At 33.2% G+C, this 12,500-nt stretch overlaps 1 protein-coding gene across 2 annotated transcripts in view; it reads left to right on the forward strand.

Moving 5' to 3' along the window:
- Positions 1 to 12,500, forward strand: part of lpar1 (lysophosphatidic acid receptor 1) — a 207,849-nt gene that overhangs the window by 75,647 nt on the left and 119,702 nt on the right. The window contains exon 1 of one of the 2 annotated variants that reach the window (XM_061980903.2): positions 1 to 131. This exon is cut by the window's left edge and continues 152 nt beyond it. The exons of the other annotated variant lie outside the window; for it this stretch is intronic. The gene's annotated coding sequence lies outside the window, so the exon portion shown is untranslated. The remainder of the gene's footprint in view (positions 132 to 12,500) is intronic. 2 annotated transcript variants of the gene reach the window in all.

The raw sequence follows: 12,500 nt of genomic DNA on the forward strand, positions 1-12,500 counted from the left end.
CTCGCAGACAACATCAACTTTTGTCGGAAGAATTCAAGTCCCGAATCAAAGTTTTGGATCGGCACACATCCACGGCGGGAAGTGAAGTAAACCCACTAAACAACAACAACAACAACAACAACAACAACAATGTGAGTATTCACGCAGCTGTGCATTGACTAATGGCGGGAATTGATATTTGGCGCGTGTGTTTACCTGCCACGTAGACATTGGCTTGGAAGAAGTTGATAACATTTGCAGATGCGCCGTTGTTTCGATGGTTGATGCTTTGTTGCGCCACCCAGGCTGTGCTGATCACTAAAACATCAGTTGGCTCTTAATACAACTCTAATATGTTTTCTTCTTTTATTTCTGTCTTATGTGGCTTGTTTGCGTGCTAAAAAGAAGTTTGCATGCTAAAAAGGAGAGAGGGGGGGGATGTTGTGGCTGCTTCATCTCAAAGGCATTAGGTGTCCATAAACAACCCCCTGTGGTGCTGGCATCTTCTCCATAATCTTTACCTCCAGCTGTGGCCTCTTTGGCATGGAGAGTATACTTTTATAATTAAAGTCACTTATTTTTTTTTTGTCAAAATAGAACAATTAAAAAAAAAAAAAAATCATATTTTATATACAAACCCCGTTTCCATATGAGTTGGGAAATTGTGTTAGATGTAAATATAAACGGACTACAATGATTTGCAAATCCTTTTCAACCCATATTCAATTGAATGCACTACAAACACAACATATTTGATGTTCAAACACATAAACTTATTTTTTTTTTCGCAACAAAGTAGTTGGGAAAGGGCATGTTCACCACTGTGTTACATGGCCTTTCCTTTTAACAGCACTCAATAAACGATTGGGAACTGAGGAAACTAATTGTTGAAGCTTTGAAAGTGGAATTCTTTCCCATTCTTGTTTTATGTAGAGCTTCAGTCCTTCAACAGTCCGCTTCATAATGCGCCACACATTTTCAATGGCAGACAGGTCTGGACTGCAGGCGGGCCAGGAAAGTACCCGCACTCTTTTTTTTTTTACGAAGCCACGCTGTTGTAACACGTGCTGAATGTGGCTTGGCATTGTCTTGCTGAAATAAGCAGGGGCATCCATGAAAAAGACGGCGCTTAGATGGCAGCATATGTTGTTCCAAAACCTGTATGTAACTTTCAGCATTAATGGTGCCTTCACAGATGTGTAAGTTACCCATGTCTTGGGCACTAATGCACCCCCATACCATCACACATGCTGGCTTTTGAACTTTGCGTCGATAACAGTCTGGATGGTTTCGTTTCCCCTTTGGTCCGGATGACACGATGTCGAATATTTCCAAAAACAATTTGAAATGTGGACTCGTCAGACCACAGAACACTTTTCCACTTTGCATGAGTCCATCTTAGATGATCTCGGGCCCAAAGAAGCCGGCGGCATTCTGGGTGTTGTTGATAAATGGCTTTGGCTTTGCATAGTAGAGCTTTAACTTGCACTTACAGATGTAGCGACCAACTGTATTTAGTGACAGTGGTTTTCTGAAGTGTTCCTGAGCCCATGTGGTGATATCCTTTAGAGATTGATGTCGGTTTTTGATACAGTGCCGTCTGAGGGATCGAAGGTCACGGTCATTTTTTTTTAACATACAAAACCTACATACAAAATGCTGGCTTTTGAACTTTCCAGATGGTTCTTTTCCTCTTTGGGTCGACGTCCACGGTTTCCAAAAACAATTTGAAATGTAGACTCGTCAGACCACAGAACACGTTTCCACTTTGCATCGGTCCATCTTAGATGAGCTCGGGCCCAGTGAAGCCGGCGGCATTTCTGGGTGTTGTTGATAAATGGCTTTGGCTTTGCATAGTAGAGTTTTAACTTGCACTTACAGATGTAGCGACCAACTGTAGTTACTGACAGTGGGTTTCTGAAGTGTTCCTGAGCCCATGTGGTGATATCCTTTACACACTGATGTCGCTTTTTGATGCAGTACCGCCTGAGGGATCGAAGGTCACAGGCATAGCTGCTTACGTGCAGTGATTTCTCCAGATTCTCTGAACCTTTTAATGATATTACGGAGCGTAGATGGTGAAATCCCTAAAATTCCTTGCAATAGCTGGTTGAGAAATGTTGTTCTTAAACTGTTCAAAAATTTACTAAAGCATTTGTTGACAAAGTGGTGACCCTCGCCCCGTCCTTGTTTGTGAATGACTGAGCATTTCATGGAAGCTGCTTTTATACCCAATCATGGCACCCACCTGTTCCCAATTAGCCTTTTCACCTGTGGGATGTTCCAAATAAGTCTTTGATGAGCATTCCTCAACATTCTCAATCTTTTTACATTACAATTTACATACATACATACAACAATGCGCATTAATGAACTCAATAACATGTATTGAAACTTGTAGTGTAGACGTTGGCATAGTACAGGAAAGCGATGTTTTATGAGTGTAAACCACACATCATGCATACATACAACAAAGCACATTTATGAACACAATAACAAGTTTTGACACATGTAGTATTAACATAGTACAGGAAAACACATTACATACATACAACTATGAACATTATAGAACACAATAATATGTATTGACTATTGTGATATAGACATTGACATGCAAAACTATATTTATGAGTGGAAACCACACATCAATTACATACATACATATATACAACAATGTCCATTACCGAACGCAATAACACATATTGACACTAGTGATGTCGACATTGACATACTGTAGTATAGGAAAACTATTTTTTATGAGTGGAAACCACACATCAATTACATACATTAATGCCCATTAATGAATACAATCGCACATATTGACACTTGTGGTGTGACATTGACATAGTATAGGAAAACTATTTTTTTATGAGTGGAAACCACACATCAATTACATACATTATTGCCCATTAATGAATGCAATCGCACATTTTGACACTTGTGGTGTGACATTGACACAGTATAGGAAAACTATTTTTTTTATGAGTGGAAACCACACATCAATTACATACATTAATGCACATTAATGAACACAATCTCACATATCGACACTTGTGGTGTGACATTGACACAGTATAGGAAAACTATTTTTTTTACGAGTGGAAACCACACATCAATTATATATAACAAGGCACATTAATGAGCACAATCTCACATATTGACACTTGTGGTGTGACATTGACATAGTATAGGAAAACTATTTTTTTATGAGTGGAAACCACACATCAATTACATACATTAATGCACATTAATGAATACAATCGCACATATTGACACTTGTGGCGTGACATTGACATAATATAGGAAAACTATTTTTTTATGAGTGGAAACCACACATCAATTACATACATCAATGCACATTAATGAACACAATCTCACATATCGACACTTGTGGTGTGACATTGACACAGTATAGGAACACTATTTTTTTTACGAGTGGAAACCACACATCAATTATATATAACAAAGCACATTAATGAGCACAATCTCACATATTGACACTTGTGGTGTGGCATTGATATAGTATAGGAAAACTATTTTTTTTAGGAGTGGAAACCACACATCAATTACATACAACAATGCACATTAATGAACACAATCTCACATATCGACACTTGTGGTGTGACATTGACACAGTATAGGAAAACTATTTTTTTTACGAGTGGAAACCACACATAAATTTTACATAACAAGGCACATTAATGAGCACAATCTCACATATTGACACTTGTGGTGTGGCATTGATATGGTATAGGAAAACTGTTTTTTTTAGGAGTGGAAACCACACATCAATTACATACAACAATGCACATTAATGAGCACAATCTCACATATCGACACTTGTGGTGTGACATTGACACAGTATAGGAAAACTATTTTTTTATGAGTGGAAACCACACATCAATTACATACATTAATGCACATTAATGAACACAATCTCACATATCGACACTTGTGGTGTGACATTGACACAGTATAGGAAAACTATTTTTTTTTACGAGTGGAAACCACACATCAATTATATATAACAAGGCACATTAATGAGCACAATCTCACATATTGACACTTGTGGTGTGACATTGACATAGTATAGGAAAACTATTTTTTTTTACGAGTGGAAACCACACATCAATTATATATAACAAGGCACATTAATGAGCACAATCTCACATATCGACACTTGTGGTGTGACATTGATATAGTATAGGAAAACTATTTTTTTAGGAGTGGAAACCACACATCAATTACATACAACAATGCACGTTAATGAACACAATCTCACATATCGACACTTGTGGTGTGACATTGACACAGTATAGGAAAACTATTTTTTTATGAGTGGAAACCACACATCAATTACATACATTAATGCACATTAATGAACACAATCTCACATATAGACACTTGTGGTATGACATTGATATAGTATAGAAAAACTATTTTTTTAGGAGTGGAAACCACACATCAATTACATACAACAATGCACGTTAATGAACACAATCTCACATATCGACACTTGTGGTGTGGCATTGATATGGTATAGGAAAACTATTTTTTTTAGGAGTGGAAACCACACATCAATTACATACAACAATGCACATTAATGAGCACAATCTCACATATCGACACTTGTGGTGTGACATTGACACAGTATAGGAAAACTATTTTTTTATGAGTGGAAACCACACATCAATTACATACATTAATGCACATTAATGAACACAATCTCACATATCGACACTTGTGGTGTGACATTGACACAGTATAGGAAAACTATTTTTTTTACGAGTGGAAACCACACATCAATTACATACAACAATGCACATTAATGAGCACAATCTCACATATCGACACTTGTGGTGTGACATTGACACAGTATAGGAAAACTATTTTTTTATGAGTGGAAACCACACATCAATTACATACATTAATGCACATTAATGAACACAATCTCACATATTGACACTTGTGGTGTGACATTGACACAGTATAGGAAAACTATTTTTTTATGAGTGGAAACCACACATCAATTACATACATTAATGCACATTAATGAACACAATCTCACATATCGACACTTGTGGTGTGACATTGACACAGTATAGGAAAACTATTTTTTTTACGAGTGGAAACCACACATCAATTATATATAACAAGTCACATTAATGAGCACAATCTCACATATCGACACTTGTGGTGTGACATTGACACAGTATAGGAAAACTATTTTTTTATGAGTGGAAACCACACATCAATTACATACATTAATGCACATTAATGAACACAATCTCACATATCGACACTTCTGGTGTGACATTGACACAGTATAGGAAAACTATTTTTTTATGAGTGGAAACCACACATCAATTACATACATTAATGCCCATTAATGAATACAATCGCACATTTTGACACTTGTGGTGTGACATTGATATAGTATAGGAAAACTATTTTTTTAGGAGTGGAAACCACACATCAATTACATACAACAATGCACATTAATGAGCACAATCTCACATATCGACACTTGTAGTGTGACATTGACACAGTATAGGAAAACTATTTTTTTTTACGAGTGGAAACCACACATCAATTATATATAACAAGGCACATTAATGAGCACAATCTCACATATCGACACTTGTGGTGTGACATTGATATAGTATAGGAAAACTATTTTTTTATGAGTGAAAACCACACATCAATTACATACAACAATGCACATTAATGAACACAATCTCACATATCGACACTTGTGGTGTGACCTTGACACAGTATAGGAACACTATTTTTTTTACGATTGGAAACCACACATCAATTATATATAACAAGGCACATTAATGAGCACAATCTCACATATTGACACTTGTGGTGTGACATTGATATAGTATAGGAAAACTATTTTTTTAGGAGTGGAAACCACACATCAATTACATACAACAATGCACATTAATGAGCACAATCTCACATATCGACACTTGTGGTGTGAGATTGACACAGTATAGGAACACTATTTTTTTTACGAGTGGAAACCACACATCAATTACATACATTAATGCCCATTAATGAATACAATCGCACATATTGACACTTGTGGTGTGACATTGACATAGTATAGGAAAACTATTTTTTATGAGTGGAAACCACACATCAATTACATACATTAATGCACATTAATGAACACAATCTCACATATCGACACTTGTGGTGTGACATTGACACAGTATAGGAAAACTATTTTTTTTTACGAGTGGAAACCACACATCAATTATATATAACAAGGCACATTAATGAGCACAATCTCACATATTGACACTTGTGGTGTGGCATTGATATGGTATTGGAAAACTATTTTTTTTATGAGTGGAAACCACACATCAATTACATACAACAATGCACATTAATGAACAAAATCTGATATATTGACACTTGTGGTGTGACATTTACATAGTGTAGGAATTTTTTTTTTTTATGAGTGGAAACCACATATCAATTACATACTTTCATATAGCAAAGGTACTAACGTCCATCCACAGTCCCTCAACATAACACAACAATACAAAACACAGCACAATTGACCACATTAAAAATAGATAAAAACACAAACATACATACATATAAGTTTTGAAATTGGTTAAAAATGTTTAAAAAATGGAACATTCCATTGCCATTGTCAATCCTTCATTAACTGTAGGTGACTTTTTAACTATTAAGTGTAAAAATAAGCTGCGTAATAAACTAGTAAACATGGTAAAGTATGTCCATGCTCTTTTGAAGTGAAGCAAATCACAATATTCCGACAAGACAGCTTACGCCTATCGTCATGTTTGACCATATTGACCTGAGCAGCCAGGACGGACCCACTGGGATTTTGTTTGACCTGGGTCATTGGAGGTGGGGTCAAAGGTCAAACCGGTCCAGCTCCTTTGTGAGGGCTCAAATTATTCAAACAATTGTGCTCGGTGCTAATTTGCTTGGGACTATACAATGTCGTCTGATCGCTGTTTAGTTTATTTAGCATATTTAAAGAGTTGTGTGTTTGTGTGTTCTTGTATTTCTACCCTTCTTGAGACATCAAAAAGGAAAAAGTACCTTCCATATGAGGAGGTGTGCACAAGTTAGGACATAAATCATGGTCTCATTTGCACCCGTGGTGGTGAAATCTATCAAAATTAGTAAACAGAGTTTTTATTTTATTTTTATTGACTGTGTCGGTTTTAAAAGTGCTCCCCCTCTGGTCAACATATGAAATAACAAGTGTGTGTACAAATTTGAAGTGCTCCCCCTCTGGCCAACATATGTAATGACAAGTGTGTGTAAGAAATTTAAATATGCGCCCCCTTTGGCCTAAATTAATTGAAACAAATAAAATAAATATGTATATAGAGACATACTTTGATAACTTGAAGTAAATAATGAAGATTAAAACCCAATTACAAACAAAACAAATAATTTACTAAAAGCAGTCTTTTTCTCACAATGTGCAGACTTTTTTCTTATAAAACTGGGAACAATTTATCATATTCTTTCCGTTTCTGTAATATTGCAATAGTTTTCTCGTAAAATTGTTACTTTTATGTAAAATTGTTACTTTTTAATGCAAACTGGTGCCATTTGTCATATAAAATTCTCACTTTTATTTTGTTGTTCTTGTAAAATAGTGACATTTTTTGAGTAAAATTATGACTTTTGTCGTAATTTTGCCAAGTAAAATCCAGATGATTATTATAATATTGCCTTAAATTGATTATAATATTGCCTTAAATTTGTCCTCTGCATTTGACTTTTTTCTTATAAAACTGGGAACAATTTATCATATTATTTCCGTTTCTGTAATATTGCAATAGTTTTCTCGTAAAATTGTTACTTTTATGTAAAATTGTTACTTTTTAATGCAAACTGGTGCCATTTGTCATATAAAATTCTCACTTTTATTTTGTTGTTCTTATAAAATAGTGACATTTTTTGAGTAAAATTATGACTTTTGTCATAATTTTGCCAAGTAAAATCCAGATGATTATTATAATATTGCCTTAAATTTGTCCTCGGCATTTGACCCATCCCCTTGATCACCCCCTGGGAGGTGAGGGGAGCAGTGGGCAGCAGCGGTGGCCGCGCCGGGGAATCATTTTTGGTGATTTAACCCCCAATTCCAACCCTTGATGCTGAGTGCCAAGCAGGGAGGTAATGGCTCCCATTTTTTATAGTCTTTGGTATGACTCGGCCGGGGTTCGAACTCACAACCTACCCATCTCAGGGCGGACACTCTAACCACTAGGCCACTGAGTAGGTCAGATTAAGAATGATTTATAATCCTCGCAAAGGAAAAAAAAAGGGGGGAGGTTGAAACTTTTTGTGTCTTTCTTGCCATTTCCGGGTCTAAATTGGATACCAAAATTGGCTAACTTGTCAGAGTATATACTCATCCTTCTACTATCAAGGTGAGAGGCATTATTTATGATTTAGAATAAACTGTCACAATCTCTGAGGCGAGGAAGCAGCTCACCAGCCGATGATGTCAACATAGCAGCAACAAGCTTGTTAAAAGTTGTTGGCCTGCGTCAGCACTTATAATAACAATATCACTATAACTTGGTTTATATTCAGGTCACGACATGTAAATGGAGTATTGTTGGCACATTTTGGATGGTTATTTAGAGAGATTTATGGGCGGAATAGAGCACCTTCCAGTAACTCAGTGGTTCTCAAACTTTTTTTGTCATCCCCCACTTTGGACAAGGGGGAGTTTTCAAGCCCCACCTGCCCCCATCGCCCCAACAGAGCGCTAATGCCAAGCTTTAACATTTTCAAATTTATTGAACATCAAGTTGTATACATTCAAACTCAATAACATAAAATAACATTAAGTTCAATAATAAATAAAATAACTGTGCAGCTGTGGTATAACTTGCATCAAGTTCAATAATAAATAAAATAACTTCCATCAAGTTCAATAATAAATAAAACAAAAGTGTTATAACTTGCATCAAGTTCAATAATAAATCAAAAAAAGTGTTATAACTTGCATCAAGTTCAATAATAAATCGAAAAAGGGTTATAACTTGCATCAAGTTCAATAATAAATCAAAAAAAGTGTTATAACTTGCATCACGTTCAATAATAAATCAAAAAAAATGTTATAACTTGCATCAAGTTCAATAATAAATCAAATAAAAGTGTTATAACTTGCATCAAGTTCAATAATAAATCAAAAAAGTGTTATAACTTGCATCAAGTTCAATAATAAATCAAAAAAAGTGTTATAACTTGCATCAAGTTCAATAATAAATCAAATAAAAGTGTTATAACTTGCATCAAGTTCAATAATAAATCAAATAACTTGCATCAAGTTCAATAATAAATCAAAAAAAGTGTTATAACTTGCATCAAGTTCAATAATAAATCAAAAAAGGGTTATAACTTGCATCAAGTTCAATAATAAATCAAAAAAAGTGTTATAACTTGCATCAAGTTCAATAATAAATCAAATAAAAGTGTTATAACTTGCATCAAGTTCAATAATAAATCAAAAAAGTGTTATAACTTGCATCAAGTTCAATAATAAATCAAAAAAAGTGTTATAACTTGCATCAAGTTCAATAATAAATCAAATAAAAGTGTTATAACTTGCATCAAGTTCAATAATAAATCAAATAACTTGCATCAAGTTCAATAATAAATCAAAAAAAGTGTTATAACTTGCATCAAGTTCAATAATAAATAAAACAAAAGTGTTACAATTTGCATCAAGTTCAATAATAAATCAAAAAAAGTGTTATTACTTGCATCAAGTTCAATAATAAATCAAATAACTTGCATCAAGTTCAATAATAAATAAAAAAAAGTGTTATAACTTGCATCAAGTTCAATAATAAATCAAAAAAGTGTTATAACTTGCATCAAGTTCAATAATAAATAAAAAAAAGTGTTATAACTTGCATCAAGTTCAATAATAAATAAAAGAAAAGTGTTATAACTTGCATCAAGTTCAATAATAAATCAAAAATGTGTTATAACTTATACTTCCCGGTGAATGACACAGTATGTGCCCGTCAGATTTTTGTTTCTCTGCAGGCGCTGGCTCTGGCTCGACGACCTTTGAGGTGCGAGTCACAAATGTATATATTTGTGTAGATTTTGGTCCACACATTAGCCTGCTACCCATCCGCGCGAAAGTTTGTTCCGCTTAGCCCCGCCCCCATTAGTTACTGTTGCTATGTCTGTCAAACTTTCGCTCGTACCGAGAAATTTAAAGCCTACAGTAAAAATAGTATCACAAAGTGATTTACAGTGTGTATAGAAAATGAAAGCATAGTAAAAAAAAAAATCTAAGAATACAATAATTAAAAAAAAACATTTTAAGTGAAATTTCCTCCCGTTCCTCGCGCCCCACCTGTCATGTCTCTATTCCCCACCAGTGGGGCGCGCCCCACACTTTGAGAAACGCTGCAGTAACTCCATTGTAAGCAGACTTTTACTTACCTTTATTTACAAGTTAGAATGCATAAAAAAATTAAAACAAAGCATCTGTCTTCTTGTCTCTCGTAATGATTGTGAAAATCCATAAAGCGTCAAGTTCCCCTTTAGATTTAAAGCTGTTTCACATCTTCTCAAAAAAAAAAAAGTTGTGGTTGAATTGTGTTAATAAGCCAAGATGTGATGATGTCATAGAGGCGTGACGGAGCTGGGGGAGAATGATGTTTTGGGTGGGGAAATGAGTGTTTTCTAACAGTTGGACTCACATATTTTATTAATAACACCACACGATTGAATGGGACTATTAAGCAACAAAGTTTGGTGGTATGATAACTTTGAAGATAAAGACAAACTTTGGGCAAACGTGTTCCAAAGCCTACAAAAAGTTGTGTGCACAGAAACTGAATTTGATGATGATTGCAAACAAGTCCCAATTACTTTAATACTACTAAGAATTACCAATATTTTGGTACCGATACCAAAATGTATTTAGATACTTTTCAATACTTTTATTTTTTATTTTTTATTTTATTTTTTTATTGACATCCAGCATCAGACATTCCTATCCATTACATCATATTCACATAAATCATACATCTATTGTCTGCCCTAAATGTCAAAATATTTTTGTTTATATCCCACCCATACCACCCACCCCCCCAAAAAGAAAGAAACAACAAAAAAACAACAAAGTAATATCTACAAATACATCGATTAAATAAACAGAAAAAAAAGGGGGAAAAAAATAAATAATAATACATTAATAATAATAATAATAATCAGAAATAAAATAAAATATAAACAGATACGTACATATATATATATATACATATATATATATATATATATATATATATATATATATATATATATATATATATATATATATATATATATATATATATATATATATATATATACACAAAAATAAAATAAAATATAAACAGATACATACATATATATATACATATATATATATATATATATATATATATATATACATATATATATATGTATATATATATGTATATATATGTATGTATCTGTTTATATTTTATTTTATTTCTGATTATTATTATTATTAATGTATTATTATTTCTTTTTTTTCCCTTTTTATATGTATATATATATATATACACACATATATATATATATATATATATATATATATATATATATATATATATATATATATATATATATATATATATATATATATATGTCTTAATCAGGTTATCCAAAAAATAGTGCTCGATACCGTAGTAGAGCGCAATATATGGATGTGTGGGAAAAAAAATCACAAGACTATTTCATCTCTACAGGCCTGTTTCATGAGGGGGGATACCCTCAATCATCAGGAGATTGAGGGTACCCCCCCTCATGAAACAGGCCTGTAGAGATGAAATAGTCTTGTGATTTTTTTCCCCACACATACATATATATATATATATATATATATATATATATATATATATATATATATATATATATATATATATATATATATATATATACACACATATAGGGAGTAATCCCTTTTTTTTTTTTCTTTTTCCCGATGCTTTTCTTAACAAAAAAAGGGGACCACTTAAAATGGCATTATTGGCTTTATTTTAATAAAAAATCTTAGTGTACATGAAACATATGTTTATTATTGCAATTTAGTCCTTAAATAAAATAGTGAACATACTAGACAACTTGTCTTTTAGTAGTAAGTAAACAAACAAATACTCCTAATTAGTCTGCAGTAACATATTGTGTCATTTATACACCTATTATTTTGTCAGAACTATAAAGGACAAGCTGTAAAAAATGGATTATTAGTCCACTTGTTCATTTACTGTTAATATCTGCTTATTTTCTGTTTCAAAATGTTCTATCTACACTTCTGTTAAAATGTAGTAATCACTTATTCTTCTCTTCTTTGATACTTTACACTAGTTTTGGATGATACCACAAATTTAGGTTATCAATCTGATACCAAGTAGTTACAGGATCATGCAATATAATTTAATACCTAATAAACCAATAATAATATTGTTAAG

Source organism: Nerophis lumbriciformis, linkage group LG20, assembly GCF_033978685.3.
Source record: "Nerophis lumbriciformis linkage group LG20, RoL_Nlum_v2.1, whole genome shotgun sequence".
NCBI lineage: Eukaryota > Metazoa > Chordata > Actinopteri > Syngnathiformes > Syngnathidae > Nerophis > Nerophis lumbriciformis.